Source organism: Coregonus lavaretus (genome assembly GCF_964263955.1).
Source record: "Coregonus lavaretus genome assembly, chromosome: 10".
NCBI classification, from domain to species: Eukaryota; Metazoa; Chordata; class Actinopteri; order Salmoniformes; family Salmonidae; genus Coregonus; species Coregonus lavaretus.
This window is the reverse complement of record NC_139997.1, coordinates 30,011,653-30,035,427: the sequence shown is the minus strand read 5'-3', so window position 1 is coordinate 30,035,427 and position 23,775 is coordinate 30,011,653. Positions and strand designations below refer to the sequence as shown.

The 23,775-nt window shown below is 44.3% G+C and overlaps 1 protein-coding gene and 1 long non-coding RNA gene across 2 annotated transcripts in view; one reads left to right on the top strand and one right to left on the bottom strand.

Annotated features, from left to right (window-relative positions):
- Positions 1-49: 49 nt before the first annotated feature.
- The window catches only part of LOC311136675 (sodium- and chloride-dependent GABA transporter ine), a 69,344-nt gene continuing 45,618 nt past the window's right edge, over positions 50-23,775 (top strand). The window contains exons 1-4 of the mRNA XM_084170891.1: positions 50-124; positions 256-404; positions 892-938; positions 1,159-1,307. The gene's annotated coding sequence lies outside the window, so the exon portion shown is untranslated. The remainder of the gene's footprint in view (positions 125-255; positions 405-891; positions 939-1,158; positions 1,308-23,775) is intronic.
- LOC311136676 lies at positions 3,092-7,972 on the bottom strand. The gene is made up of 2 exons (XR_014613887.1): positions 6,203-7,972; positions 3,092-5,111 (listed from the first exon to the last, which is right to left on the bottom strand). It is a non-coding gene; the product is annotated as an uncharacterized lncRNA (long non-coding RNA).

Genomic DNA, 23,775 nt, shown 5'->3' with positions numbered 1-23,775 from the left:
CACAAATTCCGGCATTCATAGCGAATGCAGATACCGCCCGCTAAGGTACAGGAGATGGGGCGTGCCCACAAACATGGCATTGTGTACTTCGAACAAACACACAGCAATCTCAGAACTTCTGCAGGCAAGATTTATTTTGACAATGTTTGTTTTTCACTAACGTTTGTCATCATGCATGTGTGGTGTTCTGTACCTGGCTGTGCTAATTACAAACAAGTGCGAAAATAAGTTCTCTTTCACAATTTTACCTACCAGAGATTTACCCCGATGCTGCCAGTGGCTGAGGCTATCAAGAATGATTCGCCTTACAGTGACCAAAGATGATCAAAGGGATTTTCAGGCTGAAGTGATGCGATACCATCGATTTTTTCCTTCACAACAAAACGGATGATTCTCGATTAGAGGTAACCTAATGTTAGCTAAATCATATAGCTATCTTTTTTGGTATACACACTGTCAATCAATTTGGGCCTATGCCATGGTAGTTACTGTTAGACTGGTAGCTATCTTCAACAGCAGAGTAAACATGTTTGTTCATTCTATCTTTGAATGACGTTAGCTAACGTAAGCTAGGTAGCTAATGTTATCAAACAAGAGTAGCTCAATCTGGTAGCCATCTACTGTTATTCCAACCTTGTTTGTAAAACACTCCGTTACTAAAAATAGAATTGTCGATATAGCAATGATGAATATGTATACATCGTCTATGGTTGGTTAGTTAGTTCTCAGCTGGCTAGCAATCTTGCTGCCAATTTAGTGAAGCTAATTAGCTAACAGCAAGCTGACAATATTGAAATGTCCATGTTAGGTGTGCTAAGCTAGCCAATCTAATAGAGATCAATGCAATTAGTGGCATGGTTAAATTGTGTATTGTTGTGTATTTTGTTGTAGATGGTAGCAACATGTGCTTCCAACCCCTAGTTCTGCCCAAGGTGAAGGTAAGTTGGCAAAAATATTTACAAGCTGACGGCTAAGATACAGTAGCTCAATTTACAGTAAGCATGGCATAAACATGAATTGGGTAGTGTTTGTATGGTTTGTGTTATGGGGTTACAGGTGGTTGGAGGTAGCCTGAGGACCACAGAGTACTTTCCAGGCCATATAATCAATTTAGTCTACTCCTCTTCTCGTTTGACCTTTTCTCTTTGTAAAACTCAGGTTATCTATCATCATTCCACAGTGGCCTGCTGAAAAATACCCCAAAGCTGCGGCATTTTGAGTACAAGCGCATGAGGGAGCAGACACACCTTGCGGTTATGGAGGACAACAAGATTGTAGGACAGAAACCAGCAAGGGACACCGAAAAGGTATCAAATCAAGACTATAACAGTAATGACACAACTACCTCATTCTTCTATCTGTAGATTCACAAAACACAATACAAAGACATGTCTACAAAAATCCCCTGCAAAGGGCTACCATTGACAAGAATGATCTGTCAATGGGCTGGGGAGGTTTACAGACAGTACCTTGAGATGAGGAAGGGGTTTTTGGTAGTGCAGGGTTGTGCTTAGACAGTAAATGTATTTACAGTGCTTAATTAGTAAATCGGGAGGTCCCGGAACACATAGTGAGCGCGAGGGGGGGTATGCTCTGTCGTAGCCGGCCGTGACCGGGAGACCCATGGGGCGGCGCACAATTGGCCCAGCGTCGTCCAGGGTAGGGCAGGGATGTAGCTCAGTTGGTAGAGCATGGCGTTTGCAACGCCAGGGTTGTGGGTTCAATTCCCACGGGGGGCCAGTATGAAAAATAAAAAGATTATGTATGCACTCACTAACTGTAAGTCGCTCTCGATAAGAGCGTCTGCTAAATGACTAAAATGTAAATGTATGCAAGGGGGGCTCTGAGGTACTGGAACACATTGAAAAAAAGTGTCAAACACAACATGGCAGCGCAGCAGACAGAGTTAACAGCCAAGTAGCCTACTGTCTATGGTGGTGAAACAGACAGCACTCTCCAAGGTGCTGATTAATTCAAAGCATTTTAGACGTCACTGCAGTATGCCCACATACTTGAGTATAGCTGCGGGGCTTAAACAAGTCTGAATTTCTTATAGCCTAATTTTCTAGACATCAATGTACAGGAACAATTTTTAGACGACACTGCAGAACACCCGCCATATGCATATGCACACATACTCAGCTGTGGGGCTTACAAGATCCGAATTACAGAATTTAAGACATCAATGTAGCAGAACAAATATCGGAATATAACTTCAAATAAAGTAAATGTAGGCTACAGCAGAACACACGAGAATATATAGGCCTCCTGCCTATGTGATAATATGAAGCACATATTCAGATTACCTTCACAGTACTGAACAAGTTTGTTTTTTTACGTCTGAGGCATAGGATGTTAATTTACTGTACATTCCACCCACTCTTTTGCTAGTTTAATCCCTCCAGTCGTTTCTAGACCCAAGCTCCCTACCTTTTTGCATGTTGTACAGCCAAACTTTTAATTCTGTATGACAAGCCAGGGGTTATACGTTTGCTTGTTCTTGAACTGCAAATTGCACCTGCTCGAGCACCTCGTCGGAGGATGCACTGCCCCCCTCCCAGCTCCCCGTCTCCCTCTACAACTGAGTCTAACTCGCTAGTAGGCCTACTAGCTAGTGGAGGTGCCGGTGGTGATGCTGAACTAGCGGGATTAGCAGCACTGCTAGCTAAGGCATCGCCCTCAGGAACAGTTTGCCTCTCACTCCTCTCCTCCGGCACAGACAGTTATCTGACTTGTTCTGGGTTCGATTGACCATCTTTCTCTGGATTTTTGGACTTGAAAAATGTCATCAAACTCATTTGCCTTTTCTTATCCATTTTTTATTTGGCTTTCCCACGATTCAAATTCAGTAGGGAGACGATTAGCCTTGGCTACGTAACGTGATTACGTAGGGACCTCTTCACTAGCTGACCACCACTACCAAGACCTGTGTCAAGATCAGTTACTTACCCCACCGGCCCTACCCATAACCTCTATGTACAAATAAGAGAGCAGGTCTGGAATCAGTGTGGCAGGATGATTACACAGAAGGATTACCGTGCTTTTACATGATGGTCTTTCTGGGGGGTGGGAGAAATAACGAGGAGGCAACTTGATTTAATGCTGATCGCTTTTATTAGAATGTCTACAGTGCGAACAGTGAACAATTAATAAATCATGCCGTGAGAGGTACCGGATCCGGGCAAATAGGTGCCGGAACAAACAAAGTCAAATCTGAGAGGTGCCTCTCGCGGCATGAAATTAAGCACTGTTATGAGAGCGATTGAGAGGTGCCATTTCTCGTCAATCCCCCATACACAATTCATACTGTGTAAGAACTGCCCTCAAAATACTTTTCACACCTTCTTCAGCCCCCCAAGCGCATTCTCTTTGTTGACTGATCTTTCCTCTCAAAAGCAGCTCCTAATGTCCTTAAACAATATGCTAGCTGCTTCCATTTGGTTGACACCTTTACCAACAAAGGCGTGTTGCCCTATGTCCCTTCCACAAAAAGTGTAAAATGCTAACACCACAACCATGTCTTTCCAGGAGATGTGCAGTACCAGCAAATTTTATGCAAGAGGACTAAACAGTTGGTGGTTAAGAATCCCTACATCACTTTCGGCAGTCTTATCCAGCTGGCCGTTCAGCGCAGACAAGACAGGAAAAGACCATTCACCATAAGCACAAAGAGACTCAGCTTCTCCAGCCCACCATGCCGAACACCATTACCAGTGTACCAAATGCCGGATAAAGGACTATGGCTGCATTTACACAGTCAGCCCAATTCTGATAATTTTTTCACTAATTAGTATTTTGACCAATAAGTTCTGAAAAAGATCTGATGCGATTAAGACCAATTAGTGGGAAAAAAGATCAGAATTGCACTGCCTGTGTAAACACAGCCAGTGTGGCTCAGCATAACACCATGTAGAACAGGGGTCTCCAACCCTGTTCCTGGAGAGCTACCCTCCTGTAGTTTTTCTCCAACCCCAGTTGTAACTAACCTGGTTTAGCTTATCAACCAATTATTACAATTCAGGTGTGCTAGATTAGGGTTGGAGTGAAAACCTACAGGACGACAGCTCTCCAAGAACAGGGTTGGAGAGCCGTGATGTAGAATATTTTCTATCAATCTTTTAAATTTGTCTGCCTTTATGGATTCACAGAAGATATTTATCTAAGCTGTACATGGCTCTGTAGCATCAAACAAATGCTAGACGTTCAGAGATCCAAATAATGTTTTTGTCAAAATCTAAAATACGGTGGAGCGTACTCTTTTACGCTAACTCAAGACAACTGGGTATTCAACAAGAATGTTATGGTAAAAGTAAGATACCATTTATTTTTGTAATGAACAGTGTAGTACAGTTCAGTGTGTCCGAGTGTGTCTACACCTGAGACACAAGTGCAGAGAACTGTAGCTACAGATTGTTACACCAGATAGTGATTTACCCAAAGATTTTTGCCGACATCTTGTCTATTTCAAGTCTTCTCTCATTGATCGAGACAGGTGGGTGTCCACCCCAAAGTGTTGCATGTCATGATGACTAAGACCGGTCTTGATCAATGAGAGAAGACTTGAAATAGACAAGATGGCGGCTTACACATTGTTGGATTACTTCATGGAGCCAAAAAAGTATTTATTTTAATAACAGAGCATTTTCTAAATTCAAACTGACCCCCTGCAACTGGACATGGACAGTTTCTCCAAATCGAGGATGAAGACAGCATAGCTAAGGTTGGTAGAAAATCCTCTGTGCTACACAAACCATCCCTATCATGTAACTCCCAGTAATGGATACCAAAAATCTTTGATTAAATCACATCTGGTGTAACAATCTGTAGTTAAGAGAACTGGTGATCATTATGAAATTGCCATTCACAGAGAAAAATACAGTAAGAAAATACAGTATGATCAGTGTAGTAATGTTCAGGGAATTCTTGTAAAGCTGTGGGAGGAGTGTTGTCATGATCACACTGCCATTCAGCACCTCATGAATCATCTGCTTGAAATCCAGCATTAGGTCTAATCCCTTGAGAGGGATACAGTTCAGCTACAATGACACACGCAGGCAAAGGAATTCTGTTTCTTTATCTAGAGTCCACTCTTTGGAAGGCACCACACTTGTCTGTAAGACAAAAAAAGATTACTCTATTGTACAGTTTGAACGACAGTTGAACTGTGCCAGCATAACATCAACATTAGGGTACACTAGTTGAACATGCATGTGCACAGATATTATATTAACAACAATATCTAGCCTAATTATAGAAAGAAATATGGCATAACCCTCAACCTTCGCACAGTGACCAGACAAATGTACCTAGGTAGGTGGCATACAGTATCTACCTACAGCCATGTCCATCAGGCATGCTTAGGCAAATATTATTTTTTTAATAGTAAAACCAGCTTCAGTTTTAGAGATTTACAACAGTAAATTGTTGTATTATTCTTTCTCCTCACGGTTTGCTAGTAAACTTAGCTAGCTAGCTGGATATACAATACCTGTTATTTACATCTGTTTGGAATACCTATAATTGCCTATAATTTTGTGAGATTGGTTATGATTGTGACTGTGGATGCATTTCAATGTCATCACTCGTCAATTATGTTACATAGTTAGTAAAATTATGTACAGTTGCTGTTGCTGATGTTACACGTTTGCTAACAAGTTACAAACGCGAGGCGTGGCACATGAATTAGCAGGCGCCAGGCTACTAGCTAGTCAACTCATGTCCTAACGTTTGCTGGTAAACCAACCCTCCCGTTGTCCTAGGGTCAAAATGACCAGCCACTGTGTTGAACCAACTTTATTAATTTTTATATTTTTGGGATCATTTGTGAGAAGGAGGCAGTGAGACTTTAAAGAAAGTATCACTGCCTCCTTCTCACCAATGATCCAAAAAATATAAAAATTAAATAAAGTTGGTTCAACACAGTGGCGGGTCATTTTGACCCTAGGACAACGGGAGGGTTAATGTGTCTGGTTTTAACGTTGTAGCTTGCTGTTTAGTAGACATATCTATGACTAAAAAGAGACGAGGTTTTACAATTGAGATACAAGATATGGCTAGCTACCTAGCTAAGTTAACAAACAGAACAATTATTTGATTTCCCCCACTGTAACACAGTAGTATGTTAGACAGCAATACACAATATGGGTTTCAGTAGATAAACTAAAGTTAGCTAGCTAGTTGCCTTGCAGGAAAAATAACTTACTTAGCTAGGCACCGTATTTGTCATTTGCCCTCTTGGTGTTGGCATCGGCTGTGAGCTTCTAACGTTAGCTAAATCCAACTCTTTGTTTTGTGACGACCCTTCAACGCTGTCTGCCTTCTTCTTCGATGAGGTTAACGGCGGTTGTCATCCAATTTGTTGCATTACCGCCACCTACTAGACTGGACTACAACTCCCTTAAATTCTGCTTGAAAAATACAATAAAGAAATACCCTACCATCTAACACTACACTCACAAATTCAAAAATATTATTCATAATTAACACCACCCTACTCCACTATTTTAAATATATTAATTCCTACCTCATGTCCTCAACCTGAAATGATGGGACATCACCACTTAACACTCCCTGTAACTCTTCTGATGTCAAGTCTAGCACACCCAAATACCTCTCTGCAGCTGCCACCACAACCTCAATTTTCTTCGACTTACATTCCATCCCTGCAGTACAATTAATAACCATTGCTATAAATTCTAAAAATCCAATCTTACTGAAACATATCACTTGTTGGCCTATCCCCCTGTACTGGTACATATCTACTACTCTCACCACACCTCCCCCTTGACCCATCTTCCTCTACTTTCTTCACTGCCTCAGCATATAACAACTTCTTCACTACTCTTACCCTGGATACCTCAACCTGCCTCTCTCGCACGGGACATTTCTGATCCCCAGCCCCATGGGCACCCCTACAATCCCTACAATTAGCACATACCACTACTTTCCCCAATGCTACACATTCCTTTGTCTCATACCCTTCTGCACACTTCTCACACCTTGGAACCTCCCTCCTACACACTGCTGCCACATGCCCATAAGTTTGACACCTGGAACATCGTAATGTATTAGGCACATAAGCTCGTACAGGATAACTTATATATCCTAACTTCACTTTGTCAGGCAAAGACTCAACTTCAAAACTCCAAAGAACAGACAATGACTCTTCGGTTACCCCACTCTCGCCACCCTGTTTGCGTCGCACCAAACGACGAGCAGCACAAACACGGGAATCTTCCCCTTCAGTTGGTCAACTTTTACATTTACTGCTACCCCAGTAATCACTCCTTTCAATGGCGCCCTTTTCTTGAGAGCGAAACAATTCACAATTCTTTCCCCCATTTGTTGAACTCTGAGCGCCTTCTCCCTCTGACCAACAGAAACAAAAACAATTATCACTAAACCACTTCTGGTTACCCTCACCGACTCCACTATACCCAACGCATTTTTCACCCATCCTGAAACCACAAATGGATCAGCCATGGCAAGTTCTTGAAACGGGTTGATATCAGCTGCATCCCTGAACTGAAGCCCAGTGTGTTTTTTGTCTCATTCCATTTACTAAGATGGATGGCACGCCATTGCTGGACAATCTTGTCTATCTCTGCAGGGGAGTAGCCAAGGAGCTTGGCTATTTTTTATTGTGCTTTAGAGTTTCCTCCACATTGAAAACTGACATGTACTGCAATGCTTCGATGTTGTCCGGCAGTCTCACCCTCAACTCATTAGTGAGGGAGATGGTGAAGGCTACACACCGCTTTCGGATGTTGTTTTCATCCTCAGGCGCAAGGTGAAGCTCAGCTGCCTTTGACTCAAAAAGGTAACCAAGGTACGGTTTGGGACTGATGTATCCATCTATTGGACCTTTGAATACATCAACATTTGCCAGTGGATTCAGCACCCTGCTGCGTCAGGCTAACCAAGCTGTCAAGTAGCTTAAGAGGATCTACTTGCTCTCACTCAAAAGCCTTGATTGCCAACTGTACCTCACCCAGCACTGACTTCAAAAAGGTCAGATACAATATGCTTTGAGGATCACTGTACATGTAGTATAAAACCTCAGCCATGAAGCAGTGTTCACTGGACTTGGTGACTGCGAAATGCAGCCTAAGCTCCTCCCACTGGTCCAAAATGTGTGAAACCACGGGTTCAATGGAGAGCCAACGTGTGGCACACACCTTGGTTATCTGTAAAGGTTTGGTCTCATATATGGCCTTGTAGGCCTCCCTGCGCTTTGGAGACACTGAAAACCAGTTATAAGTCTCTCGTACCAAGTACTCCACACTACAGGGGATGGTGTCATTGGAAGCATGACTGACAGCAAGCTGCAGAGAGTGGCACACACAGCGAATAAGAACCAGATCTTTGAGGCCATACTCCTCCTTCAGCACTTTTATGGACCCCATTGTTATTCCCCGTCATAACAGAGGCATTGTCAGTCCATATCCCCAGGAGTTTCTCTTTTTTAAGACAACACTTCTCGAGGAAAGCCACAACAGCACAGGCTATAGATTTGGCATCTCCTCCCTCCAACTCAACAAGCCCCAGAAATGTTGATACAATTGTCTGCTTTGTGTCACCTTATCACAACCCCCAGGTACGTAGAAACACTTACATCTGTGGACTCATCGAGGAGGAGGCTGAATCGCTGGTCACCCACATCTGTGACCAACTTTTTCAGAACGTATGGTGCTAGAACAACATGAATCATTTCTGTGCACTTTGTCCTGTGCATTTTGAAGTGGGTAGCAGCAGTGGAGTCTGAGAAAGCAGCTCTACATGCTTCTCCAATGTGATCACATGCCAGCATGGAACAGTGTTCAGCGATAGCTAATGCCATGGTAGCCTCAGCAGTGGCGGCTCCTGAAAAAATTCTCAGGAGGGGCAATTTTTCTGATGATTTAGGTGACCTACACACATTTTTAAAAAGATATGTCCAGCAACAACATGAAGACAGGGGCAGCATATAAGTCAATACCAGAAGCATTTATTGACTGATCTCAAAAGTGTTGGCTTACAAAAGCAAAATAAGTTATCACAGTAAAAATAATCAAGGGTGTTCTTTCACATTCCTCAACACTGCATAAACAATATGTATGGCTTTGTAAAAATGAACAACCATATTCTGGCCAATTGTATAGATTTGTAAATATGAACAACCATATTCTGGCCAATTGTATAGATTTGTAAAAATGAACATGAACAGATTTTTTATTTTTTTGAATGGCAGTACCTTTCAAACATGTCTGCTTGCAGTAAGGTAGCACTCACAAGGTGGCCAGAGAAAGAGAACCTTTCTTTGGTGTGATCCAGGATGGTGTTGCAGACCTCTTCAGACAGCCTCTGCTTCTCCTCTTCTCTCAAAGCTGTTCTGGGTCTTTTGGCTCCTGTTGCTTCTTGCAGCTGCTGTTGAGAGGAGTCCCTGAAGGCAAACAGACCAATGTGTTGGTTGGCTTTGTACAGTATTGTTGTCTATGTGATGCACAGGTATATGCAATGTATCCATGTATAGTACAAATACTTCAGTTCCACTTAAAATGGGCAGGGATGCATAAAGTCTTTAGTGTTTAAGTTAGCCTTTGTGTCTCACATAGCCTGGATGTTCAGCACAGTATACAGTGGTGCTCATAAGCTTATGATCCCATGCTAAAGTTGACTAAAAAGAGGAATAAAAAAGAAAAGAAAATTGGTGTCCTTAAAGGTTGGATTTTCCAACTTTTTTAATTAAGTCATTAAGATCAATTTCCAAAAGATGATTTTTTTATTTTTGTATTCCTCTTTTTAGTCAGCTTTAGAATGTGTTCATACACTTTTGAGCACCACTGTACAGTACACATAGTATATAAAATAAGATAGATTACACCACTGGCCATATATAATGACAATAATGTAATTTCAAACACAAATGCAGTCTCCTTTCATGCATACATTTTCAAATAAAGCTCTGCTTTGAGAAAGATCGAATGATATTGTTTAATCTTTATCTTACCTTATGGCCTGCACACTGCTTGCGAAGCTGTCGAGGGCACGTTTGATAAAGACAGCATCGATGTCCTTATTCTGTAGCTTCTGGTACGGTGGGCTGGTCAAATGAACCCAATGAACCCGTCCGGATGGCTTCAAAACATTCTATGAGGTCGTCTCGATTCTCGTAGACAGTGTTCACGACTCTGCTGTTGCTAACCTCATCGTTGTGGCGGCGGACAGCTAGCCTGTATCCCTCATCCAGTTGAGTGGCAATATTCACTCTCACCAAAGCAGACAATCTCAAACAGCTATCAATGTGGGTCTTTGACAGCTCATTTTTCTTAATCTTTTCTGAAAGATGGTGCATGTCGGTTACACCAGTCGCTGTCCAAGCGTTGCTGTCTGCCGTTCATGGTTACGTTACGTTACGTATGACGAAAGCGCGTAAGTGCAAGCCCTCAGACACCCATAGAGAATGTATTGAAAGCTCAGAAATTTGAAAAAAAAAATATTTTACATTAGAGGCTATGAGAGACTTCTGGGCGATTTTCAACCTGACTGAAATCGCCCCAAAACGGGCGGGGACATTTGAAGCACGACTTTAGCCTGATTGGACATTTAGTGGCTGGCAGATCAGACGTGAACACTGAACTACTGTTGCCATGATATAATTGATTAGAAAAAAAATCCCTTCCTTTTCCCGTTTGGCAGTGCGTCGCCCATATCGCCCTATTGAACACACCGCCCATGAGCCTCAGCTTTTTTTGCAGAGTCAATTTTTTAAACCATAAATGGCAACTGTTATAAGGCTTTGCCTTTTGAGTATGCTTTTGAGTTGTCATGTGTTTTTTTTACATCACTAAGTTTGGTGTAGAAATCAGCCTTACAATACAGGCAGTATGCCCGTGTATCATCTCCAATAAACGGCTTCAACCAGCCTTTGAATTCAGGATTTGATTCCCACTCCTTTCTGTATATTTGAGTGTACAGTTTAGACTGAGACATGATGAGCTAGCCAGTTAGATGTTTAGCTTATGTCACAGAGAGGCACACACACAGTGGATGAGGTGAGTAAGTGACTGAGGCTGTGTGAGTCAAATGCAGTGATTTATTTTAGATAAAGAACATTTTACATTTACATCCCGCCCTGAATGTAAGCCAGGGCGGGATCAGCCAGCGGCGGCTTCCCGCATGCGCGATTCACTTGCAGTCTGGACGCGGAGGGGTGAACATCTCCTGCTCTGACTGCAGCTGGGAGGGACTGCTGCGTGAGGACTGGGCCGCCTGTGAGTGCTTTGGGACGGGGGTGGGGCCCATGGCAGCACCCGCTGCTCGTTGAGAAGAGTAAGAACGATATGTGTTTTCACGTCAGAGTCTCTCAAAGTCTCCAATAACACCAGAAAAAGTTGCTAGATTTGTCGCTAGTCGATTCACACTCCAAACTCCACTATGGCCAAGACCAAAGAGCTGTCAAAGGACACCAGAAACAAAATTGTAGACCTGCACCAGGCTGGGAAGACTGAATCTGCAATAGGTAAGCAGCTTGGTTTGAAGAAATCAACTGTGGGAGCAATTATTAGGAAATGGAAGACATACAAGACCACTGATAATCTCCCTCGATCTGGGGCTCCACGCAAGATCTCACCCCGTGGGGTCAAAATGATCACAAGAACGGTGAGCTCAACTCGTCGTGTTTGGAGGACAAAGAATGCTGAGTTGCATCCAAAGAACACCATACCTACTGTGAAGCATGGGGGTGGAAACATCATGCTTTGGGGCTGTTTTTCTGCAAAGGGACCAGGATGACTGATCCGTGTAAAGGAAAGAATGAATGGGGCCATGTATCGTGAGATTTTGAGTGAAAACCTCCTTCCATCAGCAAGGGCATTTGAAGATGAAACGTGGCTGGGTCTTTCAGCATGACAATGATCCCAAACACACCGCCCGGGCAACGAAGGAGTGGCTTCGTAAGAAGCATTTCAAGGTCCTGGAGTGGCCTAGCCAGTCTCCAGATCTCAACCCCATAGAAAATCTTTGGAGGGAGTTGAAAGTCTGTGTTGCACAGCGACAGCCCCAAAACATCACTGCTCTAGAGGAGATCTGCATGGAGGAATAGGCCAAAATACCAGCAACAGTGTGTGAAAACATTGTGAAGACTTACAGAAAACGTTTGACCTGTGTCCTTGCCAACAAAGGGTATATAACAAAGTATTGAGAAACTTTTGTTATTGACCAAATACTTATTTTCCACCATAATTTGCAAATAAATTCATTAAAAATCCTACAATGTGATTTTCTGGATTTTTTTTTTTTTTTTTTTTTTTCTCATTTTGTCTGTCATAGTTGACGTGTACCTATGATGAAAATTACAGGCCTCTCTCATCTTTTTAAGTGGGAGAACTTGCACAATTGGTGGCTGACTAAATACTTTTTTTCCCCCACTGTAGGCTGTCTCGTCGTTGTTTGTAATCAGGCCTACCACTGTTGTGTCGCCTGCAAACTTGAGCACGCACCCTTGTGTGTTGAGGATCAGCGTAGTGGAGGTGTTGGTGCCAACCTTCACCACCCGGGGGCGGCCCGTCACGAAGTCCAGGACTCAGTTGCACAGGGCGGGGTTATGTATTCCTCTTGTCCAGATGGGATAGGGCAGTGTGCAGTGCGATGGCGATTGTATCATCCGTGGATCTATTGGGGCGGTATGCAAATTGCAGTGGGTCTAGGGTGTTGGGTAAATTGGAGGTGATATGATCCTTAACTAGCCTCTGAAAGCACTTCATGATGACAGGCGTGAGTGCTAAGGGGCGATAGTCATTTAGTTCAATTGCCTTTGCTTTCTTGGGTACAGGAACAATGGTGAACTCTCCAGCCAGCTCGTCTCCGCATGCTCTGAGGGCGCGGCTAGGATGCTGTCTGGGCCGGCAGCCTTGCGAGGGTTAACACGCTTAAATGTCTTACTCAGGTTGGCCATGAAGAACGAGAGCTCTTAGTCCTCGGGAGCGGCCTGCGTCGGTGGCACTGTGTTATCCTCAAAGCGGGCAAAGGAGGTATTCAGCTTGTCCGTGATCAAGAAGTCGGTGTCCATGACGTGGCTGGTTTTCACTTTGTAATCCGTCTCGTGTCTGAGCCATTGAATTGCGACTCCGCTTTGTCTCTGTACTGACGTTTTGCCTGTTTGATTGCCTTACGGCGGGCATAACTGGACTGTTTGTATTCAACCACACAGTGCATTCAGAAAGTATTCAGACCCCTTCAGTTTTCCACATTTTGTTACGTTACAGCCTTATTCTAAAATGGATTAAATTGTTTTTTACCCTCATCAATCTACACACAATACCCCATAATGAAAAAGCAAAAACAGGTTGTAATACAATTTAGCAAATGTATTACAAATAAATAACTGAAATATCACATTTACATAAGTATTCAGACCCTTTACTCAGTACTTTGTTGAAGCACCTTTGGCAGTGATTACAGCCTCGAGTCTTTCTTGGGTATAACGCTACAAGCTTGGCACACCTGTATTTGGGGAGTTTCTCCCAATATTCTCTGCAGATCCTCTCAAGCTCTGTCAGGTTGGATGGGAAGCGTCGCTGCACAGCCATTTTCAGGTCTCTCCAGAGATGTTTGATCGGGTTCAAGTCTGGGCTCTGGCTGTGCCACTCAAGGCTATTCAGAGACTTGTCCCGAAGCCACTCCTGCGTTGTCTTGGCTGTGTGCTTAGGGGTCATTGTCCTGTTGGAAGGTGAACCTTCGCCCCAGTTCAATCTTGGTTTCATCATACCGAAGAATCTTATTTCTCATGGTCTGAGAGTCTTTAGGTGCCTTTTTGGCAAACTCCAAGCGGGCTGTCATGTGCCATTTAATGAGGAGTGGCTTCCGTCTGGCCCCTCTACCATAAAGGCTTGATTGGTGGAGTGCTGCAGAGATGGTTGTCCTTCTGGAAGGTTCACCCATCTCCACAGAGGAACTCTCAAGCTCTGTCAGAGTGACCATTGGGTTCTTGGTCACCTCCCTGACCAAGGCCCTTCTCCCCCGATTGCTCAGTTTGGCCAGGCAGCCAGCTCTAGGAAGAGTCTAGGTGGTTCCAAACTTCTTCCATTTAAGAATGATGGAGGCCACTGTGTTCTTGGGGACCTTCAATGCTGCAGAATTATTTTGGTACACTTCCCCAGATCTCTGCCTCGACTCAATCCAGTCTCGGAGCTCTACGTACAATTCCTTAAATCTGATAGCTTGGTTTTTGCTCTGACATGCACTGTCAACTGTGGGACCTTATATAGACAGGTGTGTGCCTTTCCAAATCATGTCCAATCAATTGAATTTACCACAGGTAGACTCCAATCAAGTTGTAGAAACATCAAGGATGATCAATGGAAACAGGATGCTCAATTTCGAGTCTCATAGCAAAGGGTCTGAATACTTATGTAAATAAGGTTTTTCAGTTTTTTAGTTGTAATACATTTGCAAAAAATTCTAAACCTGTTTTTTGTCATTATGGGGTATTGTGTGTAGATTGACGAGGACATATTTTTATTTAATCCATTTTAGAATAAGGTTGTAACGTAACAAAATGTGGAAAAAGTCAAGGGGTCTGAATGCTTTCCGAATGCACTGTATTCCCAGTCACCTTGCCACGGTTAAATGCGCTGGTTTGCGCTTTGAGGTTTACGTGAATGTTGCCGTCTATCCACGTGTTTTGGTTTGGATAGGTTTTAATCGTCACAGTGGGAACAACATCCCCTATACACTTCCTGATAAACTCAGTCACCGTGTCAGTGTATACGTCAATGTTATTCTCATAGGCAACCCGGAACATATCCCAGTCCGCATTATCAACATTTGAAGCATGGATTCCGATTGGTCAGACCAGTGTTGAGTAGACCTTAGCATGGGTACTTCCTGCTTGAGTTTCTGCCTATAGGAAGGGAGGAGCAGAATGGTCGTGATCTGATTTGCCGAAGGGAGGGTGGGAGAGTGCCTTGTAGCCATCCCGGAAGGGAGAGTAACAATGGTCGAGAGTTTTTGAAGCCCGAATACTACAGGCAATGTGTTGGTAAAACTTTGGTGGCGTTTTCCTCAGATTTGCTTTATTAAAGTCCCCAGCTACACTAAATGCGGCCTCAGGATATGCGGTTTCCAGTTTGCACAAGTCCAGTGTAGTTCCTTCAGAGCCATCGTGGTATCGGCTTGAGGATGAATATACACGGCTGTGATGATGAACGAAGAGAATTGTCTCGTAGGCGGTCATTAGCAAACCCCCATATGTTATACATATTTGAAAGAGAACCGAACGTAACGGACCGTTTTCTCTTGCTTCAATGTACAGTGCTTTCAGAAAGTATTCATACCCCTTGACTTATTCCACATTTTGTTGTTACAGCCTAAATTAAAAATGGAATAAATATATATTTTTTCTCATCTACACACAATACCCCATAATGACAAAGTGAAAACATATTTTTATTTTAGCAAGTGTATTGAAAATGAAATATAGAAATATCTAATTTACATAAGTATTCATACCCCTGAGTCAAATGTTAGAATCACCTTTGGCAGCGATTACAGCTGTGACTCTTTCTGGCTAAGTCTCTAAGAGCTTTGCACACCTGGATTGTACAATATTTGTTGGTTGTTGATCATTGCTAGACAGCCATTTTCAAGTTTGCCATAGATTTTCATGCCGATTGAAGTCCAAACTGTAACTAGGCCACTCAGGACCATTCAATGTCGTCTTGGTAAGCAACTCCAGTGTATATTTGGCCTTGTGTTTTAGGTTATTGTCCTGCTGAAAGGTGAATTTGGAAAGCAGACTGAACTAGGTTTTCCTCTAGGATTTTGCCTGTGCTTAGCTCTATTCCATTTCTTTTTATCCTAAAAAACTCCTTAGTCCTTGCCGATGACAAGCATACCCATAACATGATGCAGCCACCACCATGCTTGAAAATATGAAGAGTGGTACTCAGTAGAGGTGTGCCGAGTAGCCGGACAAAATGAGTATCGTAACAGATATGGGCAAGTTTCTGGATCCGAATATGATCCGGGTATTTTTTATAATTATCAGTGATCAGAAAAAAATAAATTTTCGGGTGCCAGCACCCATCTTTCTCATGTCAGTCAGTCAAGTGAGGTGCTACTTGGTCTAAATAACTAAACTGGCTAGTTTGCCTGTCTGTAAAGAGAAGGGCGGGCTGTATGTTGATCTTGCTGCTATGATTAGATAGTGAAGCTGTATTTCTGTCCACTTACTTCATCATTTCACACGATCCCTTTCACTTCTCTATTTCGGTCTGATCATTCAGACTGCTGCTGTCTCTTGTTAGCCTGATACTATGATAAGTCATATGGCAAGGACGTTTGCTATCAAGCTATCAATGTGCATAATATCTAAGAAGTGGGGCGAGGGTAGGGGAAACGCGCCGACGTGCAGTCTGACAGATAGCAAACTTGTCTGCCCCCTGCTAGTTGAGGACACACAGACACAGGTCAGACACACACACCCCTCCGCGGCTCCTAATCTGCATCTGTTTGGTCTATAAACGTGCAGGGAGTTAGATATTTTGCCAACATCTACTTAGGCATTGTAAAACATTTCTTATTTTTTTGCTCTGTCCCCCTAACAAGCCTTGTTCTTCACAATGGCCACTGCTATCATATCCCAACTGAACCCAGATGGGGCGAGACCATGGATAGCCTCAACTCCCTCTCTGTCTAGCAACGTAGTGTAAGGGGAAGGTGAGTTAGGGGATGACAAGGATGACGATGGGATTAATCTCACGGATATCCTCGAGATAGCTCAGGAGATGGGGACTGACGACCCTGTTCTCCGTCTCAGGCCCGTAGGCCTGACTGCCCAGAAAGCAGTGGAGCTGCACCACCTCTTGGAGTTTGGGCTCCTTCATATCTGCAAGTGGGCTCCCTGAGAACACAGAGCGCTTTACTGCCTCCGTTTTTCAGAAGACATACAAGGCCTCGGCCCAAGCAATCAGAGCTCTCAATGTGACCTCTTTATTGTTGACATATCAGGCTGAGTTATTGGAGGAGGTGGGGAAGCAACTGGGCTTGCACACCCTAGACCCAGATGCTTGGGAGGAGATCTGTATGATTAAAGACCTGAATCTCTGTGCCTCCCATAGTGCCATTGAAGGCTGTGGTTGTACCATGAGCTTAGCAGTGATGGGAGAAAGGGCGCTTTAGCTGAGCTTACCCAGCTTAACAGACAAAGAAAAAGTGGACCTCCTGGATGCCCCAGTGACACCAAAGGAGTTGTTCGGAGCCACTGTCACCACCATGCGGTAGACGTGTGACATGCGCAAGAAAGAAGGCGAAGCTTGTCCCAGCCTCACAGCTGGTAGAGGGCAACAAGCTGGCCTTGGTCAATTGTATTACCCAGCGAAGCAGCAGTCTTCCAAGACTCAGGCTAGGACCCTGAACCAGGCCAAAACTGTAGGTAAGCAGTCCTATGCCGCAGCAGGGATCCGCCCCTCTAACCTTCATAAAGTAGGTAAGAAGGGTCGTTCCACCTAGGGCACAGCCCTGATGGCTGAGGAGGATAAAGTGCAAGGACTACTGCTCTCTGCCCTACTCTCTCTCTTCGGCTTTAACGTTTGCCACTCTTTCCCCTCCAAGTTTTCGCAGCAGTGGGAAGGCAGGGCTGCGGTAAGACAAAACCCTATTCTCTCTGCACTTTAGTGACTGTGATCACATGAGAAAATTTAGGAGACCCCCGAGTGCCTCCCTCAGGCTCTCCCCCCGGCGCCTTCTCAGGTTTTCAGCCAGGTGCAGAAGTCAGCATGTCAGCCCTCTATCCGGTCTTACAGACACACGGAGCAGGACGGCAATCTGTCTTTCGCCATCCACTGTGGCCCTTTTCCCCTTGCCTATGGCCTTTTTGCTTCTGGCTTGCTATGGAGCGAGCTACAGTATCACAGTCAAGCCAGCTCTGGTATGCGCTGCTCTGGTTTTCCCTCCAGAGGACGCTGCTACTCTATACACAAGGCAGGAGAACCCTAACCATATTCACTTCCCCATTCTAAGGGAGAACAGGTTTCCAGGGCTCGCTGTGAGACCCCCTCAGCCTTTTTAAGGATTTTGAGGGGCATTTTTTCCCTCTACATTGCAAAGGCGACTTGGCTCTGTTATGGAGAACACTCTCCATTGAGCTAGAGATCAGTCAGTATAGTAATTCCTTACTTTACTTTCTGGGTCTTAGGGAAGAGGGGGGGACAGTGCCCCCACCAGGTGTCAGAGCCCCAGACAGCAATCTGGTACTCCCGAGTCCACAAAGCTTCAGCTTTTCCTCGTCCCGTTTTTTTAGTGCGATTGGTTCACACAGCCGGGCCACTGCCTGCTTTGCCTCCCAATCTTACGGGAGCGAGCGGCTGAGGAGATATCTTTGCTCTTGACAACCCTCCTCATGGTGCAGGGTCAAGACATTCCAGTTACGTAGCTGTCCTACTGCCCAGGATTAGGAATACTGCGATGCAGTTGTTTCCTTCTTCCTCCAGCTATATTGCCTGACTTCTTACATCATGGTGCTGGCTGCTCTGTCCCGAGAGAGCCTGCTTCATGCATCTATCCAGAATGACTTGCTGCAGCCTGATAGAAGCGACAACCCTATTAGGGCCCTGGGAGACCCCATCCCAAAAATGACAGTGATCATGCAGTTTAGGGTGGAAGAGCTTACACACCCAGGAAGAATTGCGTAATGCCGCACGCTTTCCTTCCTATGTTGCCTACCCTTCCCTCTTCTGTCTACACGGAGGAAGGGAATAGGGCCTTCCCCTCATCTTCGAGCGCCTCGATGCCCAGTGATTTTCCAGTCGGCAGTTACAGCAACTGCTTATGACCAGTCCTGGCAGCTATCATCATGCAGGGTTATACCCTAGCGAACGAAGCAATGCTATATCCTCTCCCGGATGCTTTAACCCTCTGGACCACCCATACACAAAAAATGTATGCACGCATGACTGTAAGTCGCTTTGGATAAAAGCGTCTGCTAAATGGCATATTATTATTATTATTATTATTATTATTATTATTATAGCTGGTGAGAGATATACATGTACAGTGCATTCGGAAAGTATTCAGCCCCCTTTTCCACATTTTGTTACGTTACAGCCTTATTCTAAAATTGATTAAATGCATTTTTTCCCTCATCAATCTACACACAATACCCCATATTGACAAAGGGAAAACAGGTTTTTAAAAATGTTTGCAAATTATTTAAAAAACAACAGATACCTTATTTACATAAGTATTCAGATTCAGATGATTTATAAAGGCACACACCTGTCTATATAAGGTCCCACAGTTGACAGTGCATGTCAGAGCAAAAACCATGCCATGAGGTGAAAGGAATTGTCCGTAGAGCTCTGAGACAGGATTGTGTCGAGGCACAGATCTGGGGAAGCGTTCCAAAAAATGTTGGTGGCAGCAGCATGCTGTGGGGTTGTTTTTCAGTGGCAGGGACTGGGAGAGGAGTCAGGATGGAGGGAAAGATGAATGGAACAAAGTACAGAGAGATCCTTGATGAAAACCTGCTCCAGAGTGCTCAGGACCTCAGACTGGGGTGAAGGTTCACCTTCCAACAGGACAAAGACCCTAAGCACAAACCTAAGACAGCGCAGGAGTGGCTTCGGGACAAGTCTCTGAATAGCCTTGAGTGGCCCAGCCAGAGCCCTGACTTGAACCTGATCGAACATCTCTGGAGAGACCTGAAAATAGCTGTGTAGCGACGCTCCCCATCCAACCTGACAGAGCTTGAGAGGATCTGCAGAGAAGAATGAGAGAAACTCCCCAAATACAGGTGTGCACAGCTTGTAGCTTTATACCCAAGAAGACTCGAGGCTGTAATCACTGCCAAAGGTTATTCAACAAAGTACTGAGTAAAGGTTCTGAATAGTTATGTAAATGTGATATTTCCGGGGTTTAAAAAAAATAAATGTTCAAAAAGTTCTGAAAACCTGTTTTTGCTTTGTCATTATGGGGTATTGTGTGTAGATTGATGAGGGGAAAAAAACGATTTAATCAATTTTAGAATAAGGCTGTAACGTAACAAAATGTGGAAAAAGTAGAGGGGTCTGAATACTTTCAGAATGCACCATACATATACACTTTATATACAAATGTATGTGGACACCCCTTCAAATGAGTGATTTCGGCTATTTCAGCCACACCCGTTGCTGACATGTGTAAAAACACACAGCCATGCAATCGCCTTAGACAAACATTGGCAGTAGAATGTCCTTACTGAAGAGCTCAGTGACTTTCAATGTAGCACCGTCATATTTCTGCCCTGCTAGAGCTGCCCCGGGCAACTTTAAGTGCTGTTATTGTGAAGTGGAAACGTCTACGAACAACAACGGCTCAGCAGTGAAGTGGTAGGCCACACAAGCTCACAGAACGGGACCCCGAGTGCTGAAGCGCGTACAAATCGTCTCTCCGCGGTTGCAACACTCACTACCGAGTTCCAAACTGCCTCTGGAAGCAACGTCAGCACAAGAACTGCTCGTCGGGAGCTTCATGAAATGGGTTTCCATGGCTGAGCATCCGCACACAAGCCTAAGATCACCATGCACAATGCCAAGCATCGGCTTGTGTGGTGTAAAGCTCGCCGCCGTTGGACTCTGGAGCAATGGAAACGTGTTCTCTGGAGTGATGAATCATGCTTCACCATCTGGCAGTCCGATGGATGAATCTGGGTTTGGCGGATGCCAGGAGAACGCTATCTGCCCCAATGCATAGTGCCAACTGTAAAGTTTGGTGGAGGAGTAATAATGGTCTGGGGCTGTTTTTCATGGTTCGGGCTAGGCCCCTTAGTTGCAGTGAAGGGAAATCTTAATACTACAGCATACAATGACATTCTAGACAATTCTGTGCTTCCAACTTTGTGGCAACAGTTTGGGGAAGGCCCTTTCCTGTTTCAGCATGACAATGCCCCTGTGCACAAAGCGAGGTCCATACAGAAATGGTCTGTTGAGATCAGTGTGGAAGAACTTTACTGGCCTGCACAGAGCCCTGACCTCAACCACATCGAACACCTTTGGGATGAATTGGAATACCGACTGCGAGCCAGGCCTAATCGCCCAACATCAGTGCCCGACCTCACTAATGCTCTTGGGGCTGAATGGAAGCAAGTCCCTGCAGCGGTGTTCCAACATCTAGTTGAAAGCCTTCCCAGAAGAGTGGAGACTGTTATAGTAGCAAAGCGTGGGACCAATTCCTAATGCCCATGATTTTGGAATGAGATGTTCGACGAGCAGGTATCCACATACTTTTGATCATGTAGTGTATATATATATATATATATATATATATATATATATATATATATATATATATATATATATATATATATATATATATATACACAGACACACACACACACACAGTGAGGGAAAAAAGTATTTGATCCCCTGCTGATTTGATACATTTGCCCACTGACAAAGAAATGATCAGTCTATAATTTTAATGGTAGGTTTATTTGAACAGTGAGAGACAGATTAACAACAAAAAAATCCAGAAAAATGCATGTGAAAAATGTTATAAATTGATTTGCATTTTAATGAGGGAAATAAGTATTTGACCCCTCTGCAAAACATGACTTAGTACTTGGTGGCAAAACCCTTGTTGGCAATCACAGACGTCAGACGTTTCTTGTAGTTGGCCACCAGGTTTGCACACATCTCAGGAGGGATTTTGTCCCACTCCTCTTTGCAGATCTTCTCCAAGTCATTAAGGTTTCAAGGCTGACGTTTGGCAACTCGAACCTTCAGCTCCCTCCACAGATTTTCTATGGGATTAAGGTCTGGAGACTGGCTAGGCCACTCCAGGACCTTAATGTGCTTCTTCTTGAGCCACTCCTTTGTTGCCTTGGCCGTGTGTTTTGGGTCATTGTCATGCTGGAATACCCATCCACGACCCATTTTCAATGCCCTGGCTGAGGGAAGGAGGTTCTCACCCAAGATTTGACGGTACATGGCCCCGTCTATCGTCCCTTTGATGCGGTGAAGTTGTCCTGTCCCCTTAGCAGAAAAACACCCCCAAAGCATAATGTATCCACCTCCATGTTTGACGGTGGGGATGGTGTTCTTGGGGTCATAGGCAGCATTCCTCCTCCTCCAAACACGGCGAGTTGAATTGATGCCAAAGAGCTCGACTTTGGTCTCATCTGACCACAACACTTTCACCCAGTTCTCCTCTGAATCATTCAGATGTTCATTGGCAAACTCTAGACGGGCCTGTATATGTGCTTTCTTGAGCAGGGGGACCTTGCGGGCGCTGCAGGATTTCAGTCCTTCACGGCGTAGTGTGTTACCAATTGTTTTCTTGGTGACTATTGTCCCAGCTGCCTTGAGATCATTGACAAGATCCTCCCGTGTAGTTCTGGGCTGATTCCTCACCGTTCTCATGATCATTGCAACTCCACGAGGTGAGATCTTGCATGGAGCCCCAGACCGAGGGAGATTGACAGTTCTTTTGTGTTTCTTCCATTTGCGAATAATGGCACCAACTGTTGTCACCTTCTCACCAAGCTGCTTGGCGATGGTCTTGTAGCCCATTCCAGCCTTGTGTAGGTCTACAATCTTGTCCCTGACATCCTTGGAGAGCTCTTTGGTCTTGGCCATGATGGAGGGTTTGGAATCTGATTGATTGATTCCTTCTGTGGAGAGGTGTCTTTTCTACAGGTGTCTTTTATACAGGTAACAAGCTGAGATTAGGAGACTGTGCTCCTAATCTCAGCTCGTTACCTGTATAAAAGACTACTGGGATTCAGAAATCTTTCTGATTGAGAGGGGGTCAAATACTTAGTTCCCTCATTCAAATGGAAATAAATTTATAACATTTTTCACATGCGTTTCTCTGGATTTTTTTGTTGTTATTCTGTCTCTCACTGTTCAAATAAACCTACCATTAAAATTACAGACTGATCATTTCTTTGTCAGTGGGCAAACGTACAAAATCAGCAGGGGATCAAATACTTTTTTCCCTCACTGTATATATAAGCAATAGACAGGCCTGCGACTCTTGGAAAAGAGTGCCAGCCCCTTTCGCATGCTCTTTGTTTTACAGTTGTTGCTTTTTTCTTGGAGTAGTGGTATGACTAAACAGATTGTTCCTTCCTGCACTCTGTTTTCCATGGTCCTATGCTTCTTGCAGGATTTTTGGGATTGAGAGAAGGCTCATCGTTGTTATGGTCCTTTAGCCGATTTCTCAGCCTTTCAAAGCCCTGACAGTGAAACAGTTTATCCATAACTGTTGTGTCATTTCTAAGGGGGTCTCGTCGCTTACTCCCAGCCTCTAAGACTTTAGCTCGTCCTGGGTTTTGTCTATTGTGCTTAAGATCCTTTCACAGCAGCTACTGGCTGTCGAAAAGCGTGGAGAGGTAATATTCCTCCATCTTTCGCTTTACACTGCCCTTGGTGTCCCTAAGCGTATGTGTGTGGTCTGTGCTCTACCAGCTGCTGTTCGCTCCCGCTGTCTACTCAGGTTTTTTTTAGGTTAAAGTACCTAACCCCATCTTTGGCCCGGGTCGGCTTTTTTCCATTTTCACACCTTGGAGCTTATGGCTTTTCCCAAGAAGGGCGTCTCTGTCATTGTGCAGTACGCCCGGTTTGCATCTACTTGGATTGTAGGAGAGCTCAGGCAAGGGTGTTATGCTCTGTGCTCATTGGGCTACCTCCCTCGGAAGAGGGTGGGCCCTTCTCTTTTTTAGAGAATATCCTGCCAGATCATGGGGCTATTAAATTGATTTATAATGGCGTGGGTGACAGCCTTCGGAGCGGCCTGGAAGAGCCCTCTCCTATAGAG